The 22,417-nt window shown below is 50.6% G+C and overlaps 1 long non-coding RNA gene across 2 annotated transcripts; it reads right to left on the bottom strand.

Moving 5' to 3' along the window:
• Positions 1–15,716: 15,716 nt before the first annotated feature.
• Positions 15,717–18,960, bottom strand: LOC124701919. Of its 2 annotated transcripts, XR_007002262.1 has the most exons (4): positions 18,626–18,960; positions 18,261–18,300; positions 18,038–18,095; positions 15,717–17,587 (listed from the first exon to the last, which is right to left on the bottom strand). It is a non-coding gene; the product is annotated as an uncharacterized LOC124701919 (long non-coding RNA). The 2 variants fall into 2 exon arrangements; XR_007002261.1 differs by having other exon boundaries at positions 15,717–18,095.
• Positions 18,961–22,417: the final 3,457 nt, after the last annotated feature.

Genomic DNA, 22,417 nt, shown 5'->3' with positions numbered 1-22,417 from the left:
AGACCGTTCAGTTTCCGCCGTCGGATCCGGAACGCGAATCTCCGCGCGTGGCCTATAAATACCCCACCACGCGGTGATTTCTCATTCTTTTTCACCCCAGTCACCACTTCGTCTTCCTCCTCCAGCCGCGCCGCCAGCAAGATCTGAACTCCGACGAGTTCCGCCGCGGAGTCCTACGCGCCCGATCGCTTCAAGCCTCCATTCGCTCCAAGATCGCCGCGGTTGATCGGGAAATCTTCCCCGCCGCCGATTCGTGGTCACGCGGGTCGCTTTGCAGCAAGTTCGGCGACCTTCATCCTCGCCGGAGCTTCGCCGGTTCGCCGCGCCATTGACGGTACGTGCGCCGGACTCGTAGAAGAAGAAGTAGTGTAGGATAGATTCCGGTTACTCAAACACTTTGCATGGGTGCAGCCGGAAGCATGCCGATCGACTCACAAGGTACTCGGTAGTTCTCCGAACAGCCCGGATCCCAGCTCATTAGAGCCTATCTCGTCCGGATCCCATAGCATATCTACCACCATATGTTTCCGACATCCGGCTAGCTCAACCTTTTTCCGCATCTTCCAAGCACCAAGCTAGGCCGGATCCCAACCGCGCAAGAGATTGAAGAAGAACTTCAAGGGCAAGCTAGAATGGCTGCTAAGGTGCAAGAGACAGAAAATAAGAAGGCTTCCAAGGCCCGGAACCGCGAAGGAGAGCGGGGTCAATGGTGGCCCTGCGAAACCACTGATACGGAGCTCAGAGAGCTCCAGAACGAAGGTATGATCTCCGCTCACTGGAGTTTCATACGCGACACCGTCGTCCCCAAGCCTGGACCCGGAGAAGTGGTCATGACCAAGGCTTGGGTGGAACGCGGATTGTCGCTTCCTTGTTCGGAATTTTTCCTCTCCGTTCTCAACACATACGGGCTTCAGCCCCACAACATCTGCCCCAACTCCTACCTGCTGCTGTCCAACTTCGTAACTCTCTGCGAAGGGCATCTCGGAATCCGGCCAGACGTCAAGCTATGGCAGTTTTTCTTCCGAGTGAAGAAAGAAACAAAGGACAAAGCTATGCTGAACTGCGGGAGCATGACCTTCATGCTCCGACCTGGTCGTATGTACCCTCCGCACGACTCGCACGAATCCGTCCGGCATCGGAACGCCGGATGGTTTTACGAGAAGAATGTGCCAGTTCCGGAGGTCCATGATGGTCTCCCCAAGTTCAACAACGAGCCTCCGGAAGAGCTCGCAAGCTGGAGCTTCATCCCGCCGCTTTCCCTAACTCCTATTCTGGAGAAGGCAGCGCGGAGAATCTCCTGGTTAGTCCACGATGGGCTAACCGGAACCCAGCTTACACTGAGCTGGTTTACTCGGCGGATCCAGCCTCTACGATACAACGCGCGATTAATCTGCGCATACACCGGGGCGGACGACCAGCTCCGAGCTACCCGCCACGATCTTCCGGCTGATTCTCTCAAAAGGAGATTCAAGACGTTGGTGAAGGTGGGCCGGGGTCAACCGATCCCGGAACCGATCAAAGATATCTACACGAACGACCGGTGTCCTCCAGGTAAGCTTCAATCCTTTCGTTACTTCAAACTTCACAAGTTTTTGGATATTGACTAACACTTTATATCTTTCCCTCCAGCTCGCTACATTGGCGGAGGAAAATCTGCGCACCATACTCCGCGTCCCTGTCAGCGGCGACACGGCGGAGGAGGTTCCGGAGGACGATGAGGAGGAAGAGGAGCAAGAACCCCGCAAGGTAGCTCCCCGACCTACGAAGCGTCCCCGCGCCAAAGCTTCCGGCTCCGAAGCCGGAGCCGGCGGCGAGGCCTCCGCCAAGAAGCCCAAAGTCACCAAGCCCCTCCGCTCGATTCAAGGAAGGCGGAGCGGGAGCGTTTGAAAATGCTTTCAACGACGAGGCAAACGCTCACGCCCCAACATCCCCGGCGCCCCGTAAGTTTCCGGGTATGGTACATATTTGCCTTGATGCATCTGTTACTTATGCGATTTTCTTCTATTTGTTCGCAGTACTCCGACTGCCACTCGGACCGCCAGCCAAGAGCCTATCACGAAGTTCCTGAAGAAGTCCCCGGCTGTCGGTCCTCCGACCCCTGCTCCACCCAGCACTTCCCACACTGCCCCACCACCATCTCCACCTCAGGCGGCTCAATCTCCCCCACCTGCCGCAAACACTCCACCGGAAATAATTCCGGTCAGCAGCGAAAGGGTGGGCGGAGAAGACCCCAAGGCCAAAGGCCCTGCCCAAGAAGAGACCGAAATTGGTCAAGGGGAGGCTGAAGTTACTTCCTCCGAGAAGGCCGGAGCCGGTGCTGGCGACGTCGTCGTTTTTCCGGAGAACTTCGGAGATCCGGCTGACCTCACTTCCACCCCCAAAGCGTATGCTACAAAATTCTTCAAGCAGCTCACAGAGCCGGAGAAATGGGAGCTTGAGCAAGACTTGCTCAATGCTATGCTAAACAATGCTTGGGGGAAGCCGGATGCCAATACATCGGAAATCCAGGACTTCAAGAAGGGCGTCGGCGAGTTCCTCGACAAGCTCATCTCGCAAACAAAAGGTACTCCCGCAGTAGCCCCCAAGCATGTAAGCGGAAACAAGTATTAGTTGGCGCTTAAATGCTTTAGAGTAACGCCACGTTTGGGAAGATTTATTAAAATGTTACAAGTAGCCCCCAAGCATGATGTCGGAAAGATTCCGGCAAAAATGCTTCAAAGAACACCACTGTGTTGTAAGCGGAATTTTGACTCCTGCTCTGTCTGCTTTTTTACAGGAACAGCAGGCACTGCACTATGAGCTGCATAAAAACATTGCTCTGCAGCGTCGCGTTACCTTGGGTCAAGCGGAAAACATCCGGACCCTTACAAATAAAAATGCGGAACTGAACAAGCAGCTGGCGGACGCCCAAGGTTGGTTTCCGACCTTTCTTGCTATCAGTTCACGTTCCGACTTTGAACTGTATTTAACTTGAATCCTTGTAGGCGCATCTTCCTCCCTGGCTACGACCTCCTCCGAGCTGGAAAACCTGCGCTCCTCCTACCAAGAACTGGAGCTAAAGCTGAAGGAGGCGGAGCAGCAGAAGGAGCGTGCCGAGAAGCAACTGGCGGAAAAGAACTCCGAGCTCATCAGGGAGAAGGGCGAATTCGTGTTGAAGCGCAATGCTGATAGCGAAACCATCAAGAGGCAGCAAAAAGAGCTCAACGGACTCCGAAAATTCATGGAGACCGCGGAACAACATTGGGATTTGCTGGCCACAAACATCCTGGGTACGCATACTCGGAATTTCTTATCTTGATGTACAATTTCTTGTGCTCAACTCGAATGTTTATTCTTGTATCCTTATTATGCAGAACCGCTTGGATATCCTGAAAGGCGCCGGAATAAATTTCCCCGGGACGATGTTCTGACTCTTGCCGGAGATGACTGCAAAGATCTTATCTCCGCCTCCCGGAAAATATGCCATAACTTGTCTTTGAAGAAGAGCCGCACATGCGGTCTGCGCAAATTGATCAAGAAAATGGACGTCCTTCCGGAGCTGGTGACGGATCTGCAAGCTTCATCAGCTCGGGGCGCTGCTGCCATGACTTTAGCCATGTGCTTGGCGCATAACCCGAAGATGGATCTGGACCGGGTCACTTCTGGTGTTCCTCCGACAGCAGATGTCGGAGCACTGCTTGATGCGGTGAGTGGCTATGACACCCGTATCGCGCGGAGGATCCGCCATGATGAATTCTACGACAAGGAGGTTCTCCCAGCAGACGAGCCCCTTGAAGAAGAACTTCTAAAGGAACGCGACGCGGAAGCCCGTCCCGCGGAATCCGGAACCCAGTTTACCTGGACCAGTTCTAAAGACGCGCCCCAAGAGGAACCCAAGTCCAGCGCTACAACCTCCGAGGAAGATGAAGAAAGCGAAGAAGATGTATCGTCTCCGGCTGAGGGCACCAAAGGAAAAGATCCAGAGGGCGCTGCTTCTCCGTCCAAGGCGGAGTGAAAAACTGTTATGACCTGCGGAATAAAACAATGCATCATTTTGGCCCCAGCGAGGGTTTGTAACATAACTTAAATTCTTAAGTAGTTAGGGACGAAACAGGCATGCATGCATGGGCGGAAAGAACTTATCCTGCTATCCGTTTATATATTATTTGCATGTGTTTGTTTCTTGAAAGCAAGTGCTGGTTTGATGATTTCCGGCTAGCCCACTTGACCTTCCACGAGCCGGAAAACCCGTGCCGGAAACGCTCGCCAGCGGCGACGAAGCCCAATGGCAATCCGTCAATAACCGCGGAAACAAGCCCCCAGCCCAAGTGCCGGAAGTCGCTACCAGAATCCATGGGTTCGCAACGTAAAAGATTTCCGCCAGAAAACTTAAACTTACGTCCAAGGGACGATTTTGAAAATCACAACTTTCATACACGCCTAGGCGGAAAGATCCAGCTCTGCGGTTTTAGTCGGAAAACATACACGATCTAAAAATGAACAAGTAAAGGAGGTAAAAGACTCAAGAGAGTGAACCAAAAGCTTTATTTCATTGATCATGTATAACTATTACGTAGGTATGTAATGCGTAAAGCGCTAAGTGTGGAAAGGACGTAGCCGTGCTATGTTCCAGGGACGATCCGTTTCATCATATATGTCACCCGGATCTTCTCGTTTTCGTTTCCGATGCCGCTTGGCAGTGTCTATCCTTTAGTTCCCGGAAATCAACGAGATAGTAGGATCCGTTGTGTAGTACTTTGCTGATGACAAAAGGTCCTTCCCATGGAGTTTGCAACTTGTGATCTTTCACCCGGCGAAGGCGGAGGACTAAGTCTCCGACCATGAACGAGCGGTTCCGAACTCGACGGCTATGATAGCGTCGGAGCTTCGCCGGTAAATGGTGGAGCGTTGGTCGGCTAGATTCCGAGCTTCTTCGATCAGGTCCACGGATAGCCGTCGAGCCTCGTCGGCCAGCTTCTTCATTGTAGGCGGAAACTCGCGGTGAATCATGGATGATGTCGGTGGGGAGCACAGCTTCGGATCCGTATACCAGGAAGAAAGGAGTAAATCCCGTTGACTCGTTAGGGGTAGTTCGCAAACTCCACGGAATCGTAGTCCAGCTCATCAGCCCAAGCTCCGGCTGCGCGGCGCAGCGGTTCTTCAAGGCGAGGTTTGATTCCGGCTAGTATAAGGCCATTGGCTCGTTCGACCTCGACCGTTGGATTGTGGGTGAGCCACGGATGCAAGGTCAAGCCGGATCCCAACTTCATCACAAGCAATCCTTGAGTTCTCCCTGCGCGAAGTTTGTGCCATTGTCCGTGATTATGCCGTGTGGGATGCCGAACCTCGTCACGAGGCTGCAAACAAATTTCAGTGCCGTAGCACCATCGGCTTTTCTCACCGGCTTTGCCTCGATCCACTTATCGAACTTGTCAATAGCGACCAGGAGGTATTCATGGCCACCAGGAGATGATTTCTTTAACTTACCAACCATATCGAGCCCCTGCACCGCAAACGGCCAGGTGATAGGGATGGTCCTCAGCTCTTGGGCTGGAGCGTTTGGTTGAGTAGCGTAGTACTGACAACCGCGGCAAGTTTTCACCAGCTTGTCAGCGTCTTCTTTAGCTGTTAGCCAGTAAAATCCTAACCGAAAGGCTTTTGCAACGAGGGACCTGGGGGCGGCATGATGCCCGCAATCCCCTGCATGGATCTCTCTGAGGATTTCAATGCCATCTTGACTGGAGACGCATTTGAGAAATACCCCGTTTGCGCTTCGTTTGTAGAGCTGTCCGTCAACAATTGTGTAGGATCTTGCTCGTCTGATGATCTGTCGTGCGTGGACCTCGTCCTCCCGGCAACTTTTGATCAATGAGGTAATCCAAGAACGGCTGAGTCCAGGCCGGAATGATTGCCATCACTTCCTTAGCCGGAGAAACTGCCAGATCAGGATTTTCCGGGTTTGCACCCTTCACTGAGGGTACTCGTAGATGCTCGAGGAAAATTCCAGGCGGAATTGGTTTCCTGCCGGATCCGAGCTTGGACAGCATATCTGCTGCTGTGTTATCGTCTCTCCTGACGTACTTGACTTCGTATCCGAGGAAGCACTTGGCGATCTCGTCAACTTCGTCTCGGTAAGCCGCCATGACGGAGTTTCTGGCGTTCCAGGTTCCAGCTACTTGTTGTGCCACCAGGTCGGAATCTCCACAGCATATGATGTGCTTGATCCCAATTTCCTTAGCGATGCGCAGACCGTGTAGTAGAGCCTCGTATTCCGCCATGTTGTTGGTTGCTTCGAAGTGAATCTGCAAAACGTACTGCAGTTCTTCTCCGGTCGGTGACTTCAGGGTAACTCCAGCCCCCGAGCCTTGATGTTGCTTGGATCCGTCAAAGTGCATGACCCAAGCTTCAGGTTCCGGCACAGGTGTGCCCTCCGGTGCTTCAGTCCAATCCGCGATGAAATCCGCTAGGACCTGAGACTTGATTGCGGTTCGGGCTTCGTAGTTGATGTCGAAGGCAGATAACTCGATGCCCCATTTTGCTACGCGTCCCGTTGCGTCGGAGTTGTTGATGATCGTTGCCGGGGAGCCTTGCTCACCACCGTCATTGGGTGCTCCCGGAAGTAGTGTCTCGGCTTCCGGCTTCCTAGGAAAACTCCGTATGCCAGCTTCCGAAAGTGAGGGTATCTCTCGCTTGGATTCCGTCAAGACTTCGCTAATGTAATAGACGAGCCTTTGGACTCCGTGCTCAAATCCTTCTTCCTTTCGCACCACCACGATTACGAGGCTGATAACTTTATTGGTAGCCGCTATGTAGAGGAGCATAGGCTCTGATTCAGCTGGAGCTGCCAATATAGGTGGGGAGGAGAGTATGTTCTTCAACTCCTGAAGTGCTTTATCTGCTGCCTCATCCCAGACAAACTTGTCGGTTTTCTTCAGCAGCTTGTATAGGGGTAGGGCTTTCTCGCCAAGACGGCTAACAAATCTACTGATTGCGGCAACGCAACCAGTTAATCGTTGCACATCTTTGAGACAAGTTGGCCTTTTGATGTTCAGGATAGCCTTGATTTTTTCCGGGTTAACTTCGATGCCCCTATGAGAAACAATGAAGCCAAGGAGTTTTCCTGCTGGTACGCCGAAGACGCACTTTAGCGGATTCAACATCATCTTGTACCGTCGGAGATTATCAAAGGTTTCCTTGAGGTCGCCAGCAGGTCGGATCCCTTCCGGGTCATGACCGCGATGTCGTCGACGTAGGCGTGCACGTTCCGACCAATTTGGTCCTTCGAGCACCGCCGCATCGTCCGTTGGTATGTGGCACCTGCGTTTTTCAAACCAAAAGGCATGGTGACATAGCAGTATGTGCCAAAGGGTGTGATGAAAGAGGTCGCCTTTTGGTCAGACTCCTTCATCAAAATCTGATGATACCCGGAATATGCGTCAAGAAAACACAGTAGTTCCGCCCCTGCCGTCGAGTCAATGACTTGGTCAATGCGCGGCAAAGGGAACGGATCTTTCGGACAATGCTTATTCACGCCGGAGTAATCGATGCACATTCTTAGTATTTCAGAATTCTTTTTGGGTACAAGGACGGGGTTTGCGACCCAATCAGTATGGATAACTTCTACTACAAAACCTGCCTCTAGTAACTTTGCTAATTCCATTCCTATGGCGCGGCGCTTCTTGTCTCCAAAGCGTCGCATAGCTTGCTTCACCGGTTTTGCACCCGGATTTATGTTTAGGTAGTGCTCGGCGAGTTCCCTTGGTACTCCGGACATGTCAGAAGGTTGCCATGCGAAGATATCCATGTTAGCTCTGAGGAACTCGACGAGCGCGCTTTCCTATTTGGGATCCATGTTGGCTCCGACTGAAACCTGCTTGGAGCCGTCACCTTCGACGAGGTCATGCTTCTTGGTTTCTATCGCGGCCTTGAACGAGGTCTTCTCGTTCGGAGATCCGCTTCTTTGTGGTCTCGCATCTCAGTCGGATCCACCGCGGCTCTGTAGCCTTGCAGCTCCTCTCCAGATATGACGGATTCTGCAAAGGCGGCTTCGCCCTCCTCGCAGTCCCTAGCTTTCTTGTAGTCTCCGGACACGGTGATCCAACCGTTAGGACCCGGAATCTTGAGCTTGTTGTAGATGTAGCATGCCCTGGCGTGGAACTTGTGGTAGGTGGGCCTGCCGAAGATCACGTGGTAGGAGCTTTTGAAGGGCACTACTTCAAACGTGATCATTTCTTCGCGGTAGTTGTTTACATCGCCGAAGGCCACGGGAAGTTTGATGCTGCCCAGAGAGTTTGCCTTCTTACCCGGAACCACACCATGAAATTCAGTGGTGCTGTGTTTGAGCTGTTCCTTGGTGAGGTTCATCTTCTCCAGGGTCTCCAGGTACATGATGTTCAGGCTAGCTCCTCCGTCCATAAGACACTTGGAAAAGTCGTACCCGTCTATGCGGGGACTCACAACCAGAGCGTAGCACTCTTTGGGGATGACGGCCGGGTGATCCGACCTGTCAAAGGTACAGGCTTTCTCCGACCACTTGACATACTGCGGCACAGCCGGAACCGTGGCGTTCAAGATCCGGAGCGCCGATTTTTTCGCGCGGACAGCTTGGGGTTCCGAGGAAGGTGTGGTAATTTCCGACACTTTTCCCGCCAAAGGGGTTGGACTTGTTGGCTGCGGTACCCTCTTTGGGTTCCGGCGAAGCGTCATCCTCGTCCATGGCCTCGGAACTGTCCTCCTCTTTGTCCTTGTTCTTGCCCTTGCCTCCTTTGCCGCGGGGACGGTGCTTTCGGGCTCGCTTGTATCCTGCCTCCGGGTCGTTCTTTAGATCGTTGACCCATTTGCAGTTGCGATTGGTGTGTGTGGACTTCCCTGTAACCGGATCCAAGTGGGCCAGGCAGGGCATGTCCCTATACTCTTCGTAGGTTTGCGGGGCGCGGGATCCGCCAGCTGTGACCTCAGAGCCCTGCGGCTGACCCCTGCCCGCTCCGCCACCTCGGCCGCGTCCTCTTCCGCCTCCTGAACCTCCGCGTTGAAACGCCGCGGCGACCAAGTCGGATCCGCCGCTCTTCTGGTCATCAGGATTTTTGCGTTTGTGGCCGCTCGTTATTGCCGTTATCACGATTCTTCTTTTGTTGGTGTAAGGGGATTGCTGTGGCCGCGATATCACCGCCTGCGTCGTCATCGGCGGCAGTGTGGTCGCTGGCAATGGAGATCATCTCATCCAAAGTTAACTTATTTGCGTTAGCTAAACAAGTGAGTTTGTGCCGCAGCAGTCCTCCTCTTTGCAGTCCGCCGATGAAGGCGTACATGGCAGTGGTGTGATCGACGTTTTCGCACTCGTTCCTGCACGCCAACCACCGTGTGAGGAAGTTTCTTGAGGATTCTCCCTTCTTCTGGATACAGGCTTGCAAGTCGCTTGCCGTGGCAGGTCTTTTGTAGGTGCCCCTAAAATGTTTCTCGAAAGCTGTTTTCAGGTCAAACCAACAAAAGATGGTGTTCTTCTCGAGGTCGCTGAGCCAGATCCGGGCTGGCCCTACAAGATACAACTGGAGCATGCGGCAGGCGATATTAGGGGTTCCTCCGGCAAAGGTTACTGCATTATAGTAGTCCTCAATCCAGTATCCGGCCTTTCGGTGCCATCATAATGCTTCAAGTTTCCGGGTAGCTTGAGGGAGCTCCTTCGCTTTGGTTCCTCTCAAATCATCCTGCCAAAGCACTTTGGTCCGATGTAGTCGGTTCTGTATTCGTTGAGGCGTTCCCGTGCGTCGCGCGAGCCGTGTCGGGGGGATTTTGAGCGAGAGCGAGATCTCCGGCCGCCACCTCCGCCTCCACCTCCGCCGCCACCGCTAGGTGGTGGTGAGGGAGATCTGCGAGGGGGCCGATCCGACCTCCTGCTTCCGCCTTCAGACTCTCCCCGGTCTTCCCGGTGCTGGCTCCCGTGGCTGCCTTCGTCGTGGCGCCGGCTGCCCCGGTCGTTCTCGCTCCGGCGAGGTTCCGGGTCGCGCTCCTCATTCCGGCTCCTCCCGGGCTCCGGGTCGCGTCCTTGGCTTCGCGAGGCTCGTGGTCGCGTTCTTGACTCCGACGAGGCTCCCGCTCGCGGTTTTGGTTCCGGCCTCCGAGTTGCTCCAGCCGTACGCTCCCTATTCCTGTCTCTAGGAGCCGGCATCGCGTCGCGAATGCTGATTCCGCCTGGCCCATGGGGCCTGGGAATTCCGGCAGGACTGCGACGTCGAGGGGGTAGCGGAGGACGCGAAGCTCGGGGTGGTGGTGATGGAACACGGTATTTGTCTCTGCCAGTGTACATTGGGCCCTTACCCCTCGCTGGGTCTCTCGGAGTTGAATCCGAAGGAACCGGGATCGGGTTTGGGTGCTCCCTTGCTTCTCTCCTGCGTTCCGTGGAACCGGTGCGCGATTCATCATCACGGTGTTGATCTCCTGGGGCGTCCTTCTGCGCGGTGGATACACAAATATCCGGGTTGGATGCCAACCTGCGCGAAGTATCTGCCTTGCTTTGTTGCCGCACCGCTGAAGCAACGAGCTTTCGGACGAAATCGATGTCAATCTCCTCATCCTTCTTTTTCGAGAGTTCCGCGGCTTTCGTCATATTGTCCTTCGGGGTGGCAAGCGGTTGCTGCCCCGTTGGAGTTGCGAAAGTGATCCCGCGGGGAGTTATCATGTCACGCCGGAGCTTTTCGACCTCCCGATGAGCTTCAACGATCTTGTCCTCCCAATGCTTTCGGAGTTCCTTGACCTTTACCAATCCTTCGTCCACTTCCTTCTCACGCCGGATGTAACCCGACACAAAAATTTCTGCGTCTTTCCGTTCCTCCGGCATGGCGGCTGCAGTGTTCTTGATCTTTTTGGCCGTGGCCGTAGCTCCAGCTCTTTTAGCTTCTAAAGCTTCAACGTCGTCGGGAGTGATGGGTGTGTTAAGAACATCCGAGGGATAAGCCGCATCCATGGCTGCTTGTGCGATCATGTCTTCGGTTGACAGGTGGTCCTCCGGGGTAGGGTCCTCGCGTGGTCGCTCCCGCGACATTGGGGATCCCCTACGAGATGGCCGGGGGTCAGATTGGGTGTCTTCTCGCTTCGATCCGTGTTCTCCCGGCGCCGCAATGGTCGCCGAGACTCGCTTTGGCTGGGCGGAATCAACTTCAGGCCGGGCACCGTATCCATATTCCTTCACCTTACGATCGAACTCTTCGGTGTCCATGGATTGGGTATCTCCGGAAATTGGGCTTAAGTTTCCCGTGAATCGACTCTTCCACCGGAGATCCGCTTTCTCCGACAGCCTCTTGCCGATCCGGAGCAGCGCTTTCCGCGCCTCAACCCGCACGGGACCGGCCTCCGTCCTCTTGGGGGGCGGCTCCCGCGGTATGGGCTATGAAGTGTACGAAGTGACACCTTTGCTTCTCTAACACCTGGGAGACCCGGGCGGATCCGCATTGGTCTTCCACCGTTATTTCCTCGCTCGTGGGCGGATTGGGTGGGTTTGAAATTTTTCGCATCTAAGGCGGAATCTTCCTTAGGAGGCTCTCGCGTCTCGTATCGGAACTTCGCGACCGCGTCCTCGCTCGGCGGCGGTCGCGTCGGCCGTTACTTACCGGTGGGTTTCCGTCGGAATCGACGGTTTCCCCGATGAAGATGTGGATGCCGCCGATTGGGACGATGGAGAGCTTGACGGGGTTTGACCTAGCCGGAATCCAAAATTCGTCCGGGGACGATCGGAAAATTCCCGGCGTAGAGTACACGCCCCACAGCCGATCGAGTCGTCGTAGCTTCCCATGGCGGAGCCCTCCCGGTTCCGGCCTCCGGACGCCTCGAGCCCCACGGTGGGCGCCAACCGTCGTTGCCTAATCGACGGTACCTCGGAGGAGGGATCCTCACGAGGGGGAGAAGAAGTAGGGGCCATAGGGCGGAGTGCACACGGGACGGTGGTACGCGAGTTACCCAGCTTCGGAACACCTGCACGATGACAGGGCCTACTGCTGCTTGTCTGGAATTATCTGGGCGCTTTCGCGTTGTTACAATGAGTTGTGGTTGTGCCTCTAGGGCTCCCAGGATCCGGCCTATAAAGGCGCCCGGATCTAGGGTTTACATGGAGAGTCCTAGCCGGAATACAAGTTACCTAACTACGGTACAATATCTTGCCGTGTACGTCAAGGATCCGCCTTCCTTATGGCCGTACTCGGATCCGGATACTTTATGGGCCTCCACGGATCCGGCCTCCTTCGTAGGTCGGTTAGGATCCGGCTCCGAGTTCTCGGACTCGGACTTCATCCTTCTTGATCAACAGCAACTGGGCCGCCCGATGGGCCCCATGCCACCATCACCGTCTGTGGGCCACCCGGGCTTGCCGGATCTAAGCCACGTCGTTGATATACCCATAAAGTATACCCACAACATTCTCCCTTTCACCGCTTTATTCTTCTTTCTCGCAACTACTGCACCGCCGCCACCGCCGTATCTCAATCCACCGTCGGCTCTTAATCATATTCCAATATGGTGAAGAAGAAGAAGGGCTCTTCTGCTGCCGCCGGCGTCGCCTCAAGCAGCACCATTCGCAAGGCAACCGCAGATGCAATGAAGAGGGCCGCGCCGGAGTCTTCATGGGCCCCTGGTTGGGCCGTAGGAGGTAGCCTAATGTTGGTTACCCGAAGGATAATGCCCACATCATTTTTACTTTGTCATAACTCATTTTATTGTTAAATATATGTTTTTTTATTGATGCATCCCTTGAGACATCAGCATTTAAATATAACCAACATAGTTAACAATCTAAACAACACTCATGTGTTAATTACATATTTTTTATATACCTCTAATACTTATCATTATAAATAAATTTTTGGTGCTAAACTAATATTGTATTTTTATCGCAAATAAATATTTTGTAATTACTAGCAATTTTGAAAGTTTCTATTGTTACTAGCGATTCTGAGCAATCCCATATTATCAAATTTAGTCTATAGATTAATATATTCCCCTTTTTGTTTCATGTGTTTGTTTATGTTGTTTTTCATTGTATCGTTAAATATCTAACCGGCCTCGTGGAACATTTTAGAGTGTATGGATCTAGCAAATAATTTGAGAGATATTTGTAAAGCGCAAATACTCTAGAATTTGAACTTCCACAAATTATGGTGCAATTCTTTTGGTTTTTACTAATTATTTCTATAAATTTGCAAGCGATAATTAATTGTGTATAACTTTCAAAGATGCATAAAACTCGACCTCTCCCTCGAATAAAGCAATTGAATGGATTATTATGTATTCACATGCTTATTTACAAGATTATATATCACTTACCAAAATACATGTACAACGTGTTGCTGTATTGTTTGTGCCTTCTATTACACACATATACATATACCTATTTTGACATGTTTAGGTAGGGCCTATGTTATGCACAAATAAATAGTTGGGCCTATGTTAGTAGTCGCTTATTTCCCTAGCTTAGGATCGACCTTATCCCAACCCTATATTTTTTCCAAATAATACATCATACTATCTAAGATTCCAAATGCTCATATGTGAATAAGTGAACTTTCCAAAATAACATGTTTGGTAGTCCAAGATCCCTCATTAAAAATATAGTCATTTACGAGTTTCCCAAAGTACTGTAGCGCCCTCTAGTGGCTTGCTCTACCCTCGACAGCGCCTTCTTTCCCACGGCTCCCTAACGATTACGCCGGTGGCTCGGTGGTGGCTTAGGGGAGATCTTTGCCCAGCTATGTCGTCGAGAGGGAGGGAGAGAGAGAGAGAGAGAGAGAGAGAGAGAGAGAGAGAGAGAGAGAGGGAGGGAGGGAGGGAGGGAGGGAGGGAGGGAGGGAGGGAGAGAGGAATCGGGAAGGGAGTGGCGTCTCTAATGACGATGAGGTGCAAAGTGGGATGGGGAGGAGATGAATCCTGTTCATGGCAAAGGAGGGAATCAATCAGGGAGAGAGAGGTTTGGCCCCACAGGGGCAACGCCTATCATGGAATGACTGTCGATTCTGACTGTAAAGAAGCTCCTTAGATGAAAAACATCTTTATTTGTTCAGAAGAAAACTTGAAATACTTTCAAATATACATGTACCCGCCGTGATAAACTTTTCTTTTGAGTCCTACAAAAAGTTTGAATTGGTAAATAAAGGTTCTATTTTGATATATTTTTTGCTCAAATAATTCAAAAAGCAAATGGTTTTCAGTGGTACTGAGATGTGCAAAAGCAACTTTTTTCCTCTTTTTGGTCAACAAACATAATCCATTGAAACTAATGATTCTCAATATTCGTACAATCAATTGCTAGTGATCCGAGTTCAATGGATTCACTTGCACAAAGAGAGAAATCACACATCACTGCTCCTAAGTCCTAACTCCAAACATAGGATCTACAGCTTGATTAGATTTACCATATGACCAAGTTAATCGCCGGTAGGTGTGTACCCACATTGAGCATCCAGAGGCCACATGACACTGGGTAAAAATTGATTTCTTTCATTATTTACTAGTAATTTGCCCGTGCGTTGCTACGGGAAAACAAAAATATATTACTGATTCTATCTGAAAATGAAAAGGATCTAATTCACCAGGAGGTTGCGCCGCTCGCAAACTCTGGGTAGAGCGTTGTTGGATGGCGCCTAATCACGTGGATGTTGCACCTTCCCTTCCCTACACCACATCACTCTATCGCTGTGACAAAAAAGAAAGGAACGTAGGGGGAGGGCAGGTCCTTCGACACGAGCCGCGCACTGCCACTACAGTCAGCCGTCTGCCCGTTCATGCTCTACCATGCTCCACCTCTGTTGGAGCCATCCGTTCTATCGCCCTACCATGCTCCACCTCTATTGGAGCCATCTGTTCTATCAGGGGTGGACAAGATGCAATTTGAGCAAGGGCTTGGAGCTGCATACTTTGGGTTGCGGTGCTACGAGTCATCAGCGACGAAGCTGCGAAGGGAGGATGGCGGTGATACGTTGGTCTTCTCCCTCATCTACCTAACAACCAACACATGCCCAATTGTTATCTTTATAATTTATATTTACACCATAGATTAATTATATTTTATTAATAATTATTTATTGCACTCTTTTCAAAATGTGTAGTTGAGTCCAAAAACATATCGCCACCAAACACTGAAATAGCAAGTCATTTGATCAGTAGATAGATTTAGGAGCAAAAGCTGCAAACTCCTGTTAGAAGTAATGGATTTATCATGATATGGGATGATACAAATGTTCCTCAAGGTGCAAAGCATTGCTAAAGACTTGCACTTTCAAACACACTGTTTCAGTTTAAGGATCTTACATTATAAACAATGCGCCCATGCCAAACACTGAAATAGCAAGTCATTTAATCAACACATAGATTTAGGAGGAAAAGCTACAAACTCCTGTTAGAAAGAATGGATTTAACATGATCTGGGATGATACAAATCTTTCTCAAGATGCAAAGCATTGCTAAAGACAACACTTTTATACACATTGTTTCAGTTTTAGAATACCTAAACAGTATCTACAAGATATTGAACCATTGCTTCAGTTTCAATCCATAGGTTTCAGTCTGCTCAAGATCTCTCGGATGAAACATATTGGCATGCTAACTGTGTACTTGGAGATCTTGAACCAGCAGAACTTAACGCAGCAGTAGCCAGTGGCGTGTGTTTGCCCCCTTGAGGCTGGAAGAGTATGCTACAATCTTAACTATCTTTCCAAGAATTCTACTATTTTTACCTAGGTGTTTCCCAAGTTGTGCTGAAGCACCCAAACAGGACCACCAAGGTCTCTTTCTATTAATATGTTTGCTTGAAAGATGATAGTTCTAAGACAACACACATATATCAGGATTGAAAAAAATAATGGGCCAGCAATACTTTGCGCCGACGACTCACCACACGACGGGACGGCGTCTCCCTGCAGCGCCTCGTCGCTGCCCTGTACTGCTCTGTTGCTCATGCGCTGCGTCTTTGTTGCCATCGTTGTGGACTCATCACGGCAGCGCGTCCGCACGGCCATGTGATCCTAACGACGAGGACCTCCATAACGTGCTCGTCCTGGCACGACGGTGTCTTCCACCTGCTGTCATCCATTTCCCACTTCAATTAGCCACTGCCGCCGCTGGGTACAAACAGCCAGGTACTTTGGTTATTCCCAAATCTCAATCGACATTCTCTTTAGGTGCATGGCCACTAAATCAAAATCTATGGAACATGAGCATATTCAGTTCTAGTGTGATAAGCATTAGTAAGGGAACAAATAGGCTCTGATTAAAAAACGCACTAAATAATGTATATTGGCCAAGTAACAGTTTCCTTCTCTAGGATTTTTTTTAATTCAGTTAGCTAGAAGAATCATGCAAAAAAGAGTGCCCCCTATTCATTAGGTTCAGCTTCTCCATGTCAAAAAAATATCAGTGTGCATAATTTCAAATATCACTTGGAGCAAAAAAAGGACAAGTAAATAATATTCAGAAAGAAATAGTGGTTGAAAAATTTATGTTACCTATTCCCTCTTATTAAAGACAAGTATTTAATTTTACAGAAAGAAACTTATGGCACAATGACAGCAATGTAAATCTAACTCTGTAGTCCTAGTATTTGGCACCGACATTGTTTCAAAAAAAATATGAGAGAATCATAATCATGCAACAACAAGACCTAATGAAAGAAACACTTGCCTAGCATCTTAAAATTGCCCAGCAATGCACAAATCTACGACAAAAATATGAGAGAAGCAAGTGAAAAAAGAAGTACATTCTCCATCTGGTCCCAAATCCTATTATAGCAAGCAAGCATTCATCTTAAAAAGATGCAAATATGTATGAAAAGGCTACATTATTTTTTAATAATCCGTCCAACTGATGTGTCATAGGCAGTTGAACTAAGTAACCAGACAAAAATTAATTGGACAAATCAAATCACTGATCTCTTCCTTTTGTAGTAATAACATTAATAAGATAATCTATTGTTACGTTATTTATCCCTCTTTCCTAGCACAGGTCCTACATAAACCAAATTGAGGTCAGTTAAAAGCGACCATAGGGAGATAGCTTAGATTCTCCACGGAACCACACATCCCTGTCCATGATCATGCTCTCCCAAATAACTTCCCAAAGCTAAACTGCAGTACTCCACACACACATATCTAAAACTTGGCACTCAATTGACCATCTAAGTTTGTTATCGCAATTACATCAATTCCTTGCAGTTAAATTTTGATTTCACTGGTTCTGAAGGAAACATTCAACTTCAACTTAGAGGGATATCACCATGTCTTCTTGCAGCTCCCAACGGTTAACATGACACCACAAGAATAATTTCAAATCCTAATTTACCCCATTCTTTCTGTTATTTGTCCATTTTTGCACAAGTACTTTAATTTGAAATTATATGAAAATAGTATCACACAGAGACTGACAAAAAGAAAACCGGAAGATTCTCACATTTTTCCTGCAAAACTCGAACATGGGACGGGAATACCGTGACACTACTTGAGCATCGCAAACATTGACTCCTCGTTTGCCTTCCGCTTCTCCATATCATCCAGCTCATCCACTCGTTAAGAAGCCTCTCAAAGAAATTCTGAATAGAAGTTCATACAAGGCGCCGTGCCCAGACATCTTTTGGAAACTACAAAAATATTTAAGAAAATATGGATAGTACATAAATTTAATAAAATTCATAATTGATCAATATAGCAGTTGCGAATATTTATTTGAAGTAGACACTTTCGCAATTATTATTATTCTTTACACTTCATGTCACAATGAGAAGAGAAGCTCCCTAAAAATAGAGAAAACAAAAATTGTCTTATTAAATAATCTTGAGAGGCTATGACCTTCCGGTCTCGCCAAGATTTTTACTCTTTATAATTTGGGAGTCCTGTTTGTGCCACCCTAGAGAAACAGACACATTAAGACTTATATAATTAAAACGATGGCAATATAAAAATGTGCATTGTCACTTCACGTCTTCACTTGAACAGAAACTTTTCAATCATAGTCTGAATGTGGAAATGATGAAATGTAAGAGCATACAAAGATAAAATCAATGTAAAATGAATGTGTTCCAAAATTTTACCTCTGTTATATACATAACAACTGCCGCGTACTGCTTGTGCAGGACACCAAGATTTTATCTGTGTGGATGGTAAAAGAATGTGAGAAGATTTACTGGTTATAAAATACAATGGTTTCAACGAATCAATCTCAATATGCACAACCAAGATATATAAGCTTCATAGAGAGGATCAAGTAAGCTGCAGGTTGAAATAAAATGCAGCAGTACATCAACAATTTTTTACCTTTTCACGATGCAGATTGTTCCAATGCTCAAGAAAAATTCTGAAAAAGCAGAGCAAACTTCTATAAAATCAATTCCATCATGTCCTTGCAGTCACAGTAAGCAAGCATTCAACTTAAAACGATAATTAATCACCGCATGTAGTGCAGCATACAAAGATAGCAACACACAGGCAAGTTACAGCTGGTAAGCATTCAAAATAACCGATCTGTGCATCGCGTATTCATACACTCACATATTCAAGCAAGTCTCGATCTAACAAGATAATTAACCACCGCATGTAGTGCAGCATGGATCCACTAAATAAAATATTCACTCATGCCTCTAATTGATCTAACCAAACAAAAAGAGAAATTAGACACTTACGTGATGTTGGTCTTCTTCATAGCACCGATGGCAGGGGACCCAAGATCTGTAGCACCAAGAACTATGCATGATGTAGTGGAGGCACGGAGTGGTGGGCGTCCATCCAGAACGCGCCTACGGATTAGGCCACTCCCTAGATTCGGGAGGGCGACTGAGCCGCCGACGGCCTTGGCTCCGGCTAGGATCCCTGGATGCTGGAGGTCGAAGACCACTCCCTCAGTGGCGTCTCCTCCGGCCTGGCTCCCTGGATGTTGAACGCCCCATTACCGAGCTCTCCGTGGCCTCTGCTCCGGCTTGTGGCAGCTGGTTGTCGAGGGCGACGGACTGCATCTCGCCGCACGGACTGCAGGTGGAGGCGGGAGGCGGGCACGGGATGGGGGTCGCACGGGTGGAGGAGGACCAGATCGCGTGGGGGGAGGCAGAGGCGGCTAGGGTTGAACATGATAGACATGTGATGGGGGTCGTCAAGGGAGAAGAGCGAAGGGGGCTGCGATCGCTGGAGGAAGGAGTACGATGTCTATGCGAGACGTGGGCCTGGCCCATGTAGGCGCACGCGGCCGAGCGGAAGGTCGACGAGCGGGACGACGAAGACCAAGGACGACCAAACGTATTGGGTTTGGCAGAATAAGGAACCAATTGAGTCTTTTTAAGTAGTAGAGATAGTGTGTGACACCCTAATTTCTAAGTGAAAAAAATCGTGTGACTTAGGCGGTGACACCCGGTCAATTTTGTTTTAGGTCCGCCTCTGATCGCCGGACAACACCAAGCTTCCAATCACCGTAGTGCTAACACATTCACTTCAATGAAGTTACTAATTTTCAGTTCACTCAGAGACCATTGAATTTCAGTTACAACATCTATTGTAATCTCGATTGGCCAGCGGTGGGCTGATGAGCGCCGGCGTCAGTGTGAGGAGCGGTAGGCGCAGTACCGTGAACGGCGGGAGGCGGTCGAGCGCCGGCGGCGGGAGGCGATGGAGCACCAGCTGCAGCTGGCGGCGGAGGAGCGTCAGCATCGGAAGGCGGCGCTGGCGACAACGGAGGCGGCCTGGGGGAGGCGGGCGGATGCGTTGGCGGCGGAGGCCGACGCATTGGCGGTGCGCCTGGAGGCGCGAATGAAGGAGGAGGAGGAGGGGGAGGCCGAGGCGGAGGAGGACTAGGCGGAGCAGGAGGACGATGACGACGAGTTTGAGTGGTCCGACGACGACGGGCCGCACCCGGACGAGCCGGCCAATCAACAACGCGCGTTCGTCGAGTCCTTCGAGTCGGAGAAGAAGCTCCAGGACGACGCGCCGCTGGAGAAGCGGCGTCTGGCCACCGCCCTACGCATGGAGAGGCGGCGCGTGCAGCAGGAGCTGCGGCGGAAGGGAGGCGACGATGGGGCAGGACCGTCGAACGCACCGCCAGGCGGTCAGTAGGCTAGGATTTAGATGAAATCTAGCCATTTTCATTCAAACTTTGTAATATAGAATCAAATTTAAATAAAAATCTTTATTTTTGTGCACTAAATATTGATTTCGAGAGGGCGTTCGGGGGACGCGATGTCCCCAAACACGACACGAACAAAACACGTCTCCTAAACGCTCAATCCAGCGTTATTTGTGAGACGGTTCAGGAGACGAACCACTAGACATACTCTAAGCTTCCAGGGTTGGAAGCGATTGTGGTGAATCGGCAGGTCTTTTCGGGGCCCCACATGCTGGGAAGATTTCATTGGTGCTATGGAGCGTCCCTGGTTGACCGCGTCGTGGATCTCTTTGGTTGCGTTCGGTGATAGGCCCTTGGCGCATAGGCAAATAGACACGCCCTTCATTGGTGTCTCTCTTGAAATCGCTGCGGCAGTTGGATTGGATTCTAGTTGCTGCTGCTATGCGCCTGGGCAGCCTCGGCCTTGATCTCCTACAGGGATTCCCCTTCAAACTTCGTACCTTGACCACAAGTCCACAACTCGGTTTGATGGTCAAGCAAGCACCTCCGCCTGGTCAGGTCAGCTACTGAGGGCGCCGTTTGCTGTGGTCGTGCTGGTCCCTGTTGGTGCTCCACCTTGCCATCCTTCCTCTGGTTGCGGCGTTGCGACAGAGTCGGTCACGTCCGTGTGTGCGGCGCTACCTGCTCCAAATCGTGGTATGCATGGTGTTTTAAGAGCATCTCCAGCCCCGTTTAGGATGCGTAGCAGCAAAAAACGTTTCATAGCCGCGTGTCCCAAAGCCTCTTTTTGTTCGACGCGGCTCAGTGCGGTGTCCGGCGCTTCAAGCCTGTGCCCACTATACAAAAGACGCTTCGGGCACGCTGGACACAACGAAAAGCGATGCGAGCAGATACGGGCCCGACGCATTAGCGGCACATTCAAGTTTAAACCTAACCGTCGCCTACCTCGCGACGGAAGTTATTGGCGCGCAGTGACACACGAACGAAGCGTCGCAGCGTTGCCTTAATGGCGACGGAGGGGCAGACGAGACGTCTCGTCGGTGCTGCGTAGCCTCCACGTGTAGCCGGCATTCGCACACCACCCCGCGTTCCCGCGCTTTCTTCCTGCCGCTTCTTGCACCTTCCCGCGCTATCTTCTCGCCTCTTCTGGCAACGCCGGCGTCTATAAAAGCCCCCCCCCCCCCCCCGCTCAATGGCAGTCACCACAGCCGCCAGCACCCCTTTCTCCGCCGCAAACCCAGCCCTGCGTGATGATGAACCGCCCCGGCGCCGGCCAGTTCCCTCCTCCACCGCCTCCACCACCACCTCCACCACCCGAAGCACCGCAGTTCGACTTCGACCCGGAAGCTGAGGAGAACGAGACGTGGGAGGAGGTGGCGCAGCAGGGGAGGGCAGGCGATGACGCGCTGCTGGAGCAGTGGCGTCTGCTCACCGCCCTACGCATGGAGAGGCGGCGCGCGCAGCAGGAGCTGCGGTGGATGGGAGGTGACGACGGGGCGGGGCCGTCGAACGCACCGCCGGACGGCCAGTAGGCTAGGATTTAGATGAAATCTAGCCGTTTTCATTCAAACTTATAATATATAATCAACTTTAAATGGAAACCTTTAATTTTGTGCACTTTTATTTATTTGGGATGTGTTTTTGGGGGACGCGGCTGGGGAGCGACGTCCCCCAAACGCAGCACGAAGAAAACACGTGCCCTAAACGCTCGATCCGGCGACGTTTGGAACGCGACTGGAGTTGCTCTAAAGTCCGTTATTTCCCTGCTGGCTGAGACGACCTAGTGAGCGTGTTCGCCGGCGCTGCTGCCTGCTCCTCATGTTTCCCCCAATTTGGTTCTATTGCAGATATTGAGTAGGTAACTGGTTCTTTGTTCGGATGAATCTCTGTTTCACTTTGCTATTGTACATCACCAGCTGTTTAAACAAATGCCTGACGAGACAGATTGTACAAAATTAAACCTTTGATATTGCAAGTGTGCCAGGTGTGCACAGCAAGCGATTTGTAGGAATGCCAAACGAGGAAGATTGAACAAAATAAACTAGAGGGTTAATTATTGGTTTGCCACTACACCCCGGCGCAACACTCAGTTTTGCCACTAGTCTGTGTGCAACGACTCGTTCCGTGAGTCTGCCGTTTCATTCAGGTCAACGTCCTTGACTCGGCTGTTTCAGGTGGGACCAAGCGGAGACGCATTTGAAAAGAGGACCGTTGCTGGCCGTTTCACGTGGAACCCACAAGGCAACCGTTGGAGCTCAACCCCATTTAAAATCCCTGATCGCGCGGCGGAGCTCGCAGCGGTGAGAAGAAATCGACGGGGTTGGAGACGGCCCCTCGCAGAGGTGCGGCGCGGGCGACTGAGAGG

This window comes from Lolium rigidum, chromosome 3 (genome assembly GCF_022539505.1).
Source record: "Lolium rigidum isolate FL_2022 chromosome 3, APGP_CSIRO_Lrig_0.1, whole genome shotgun sequence".
NCBI lineage: Eukaryota > Viridiplantae > Streptophyta > Magnoliopsida > Poales > Poaceae > Lolium > Lolium rigidum.
This window is presented reverse-complemented; position numbering and strand designations above follow the sequence as displayed.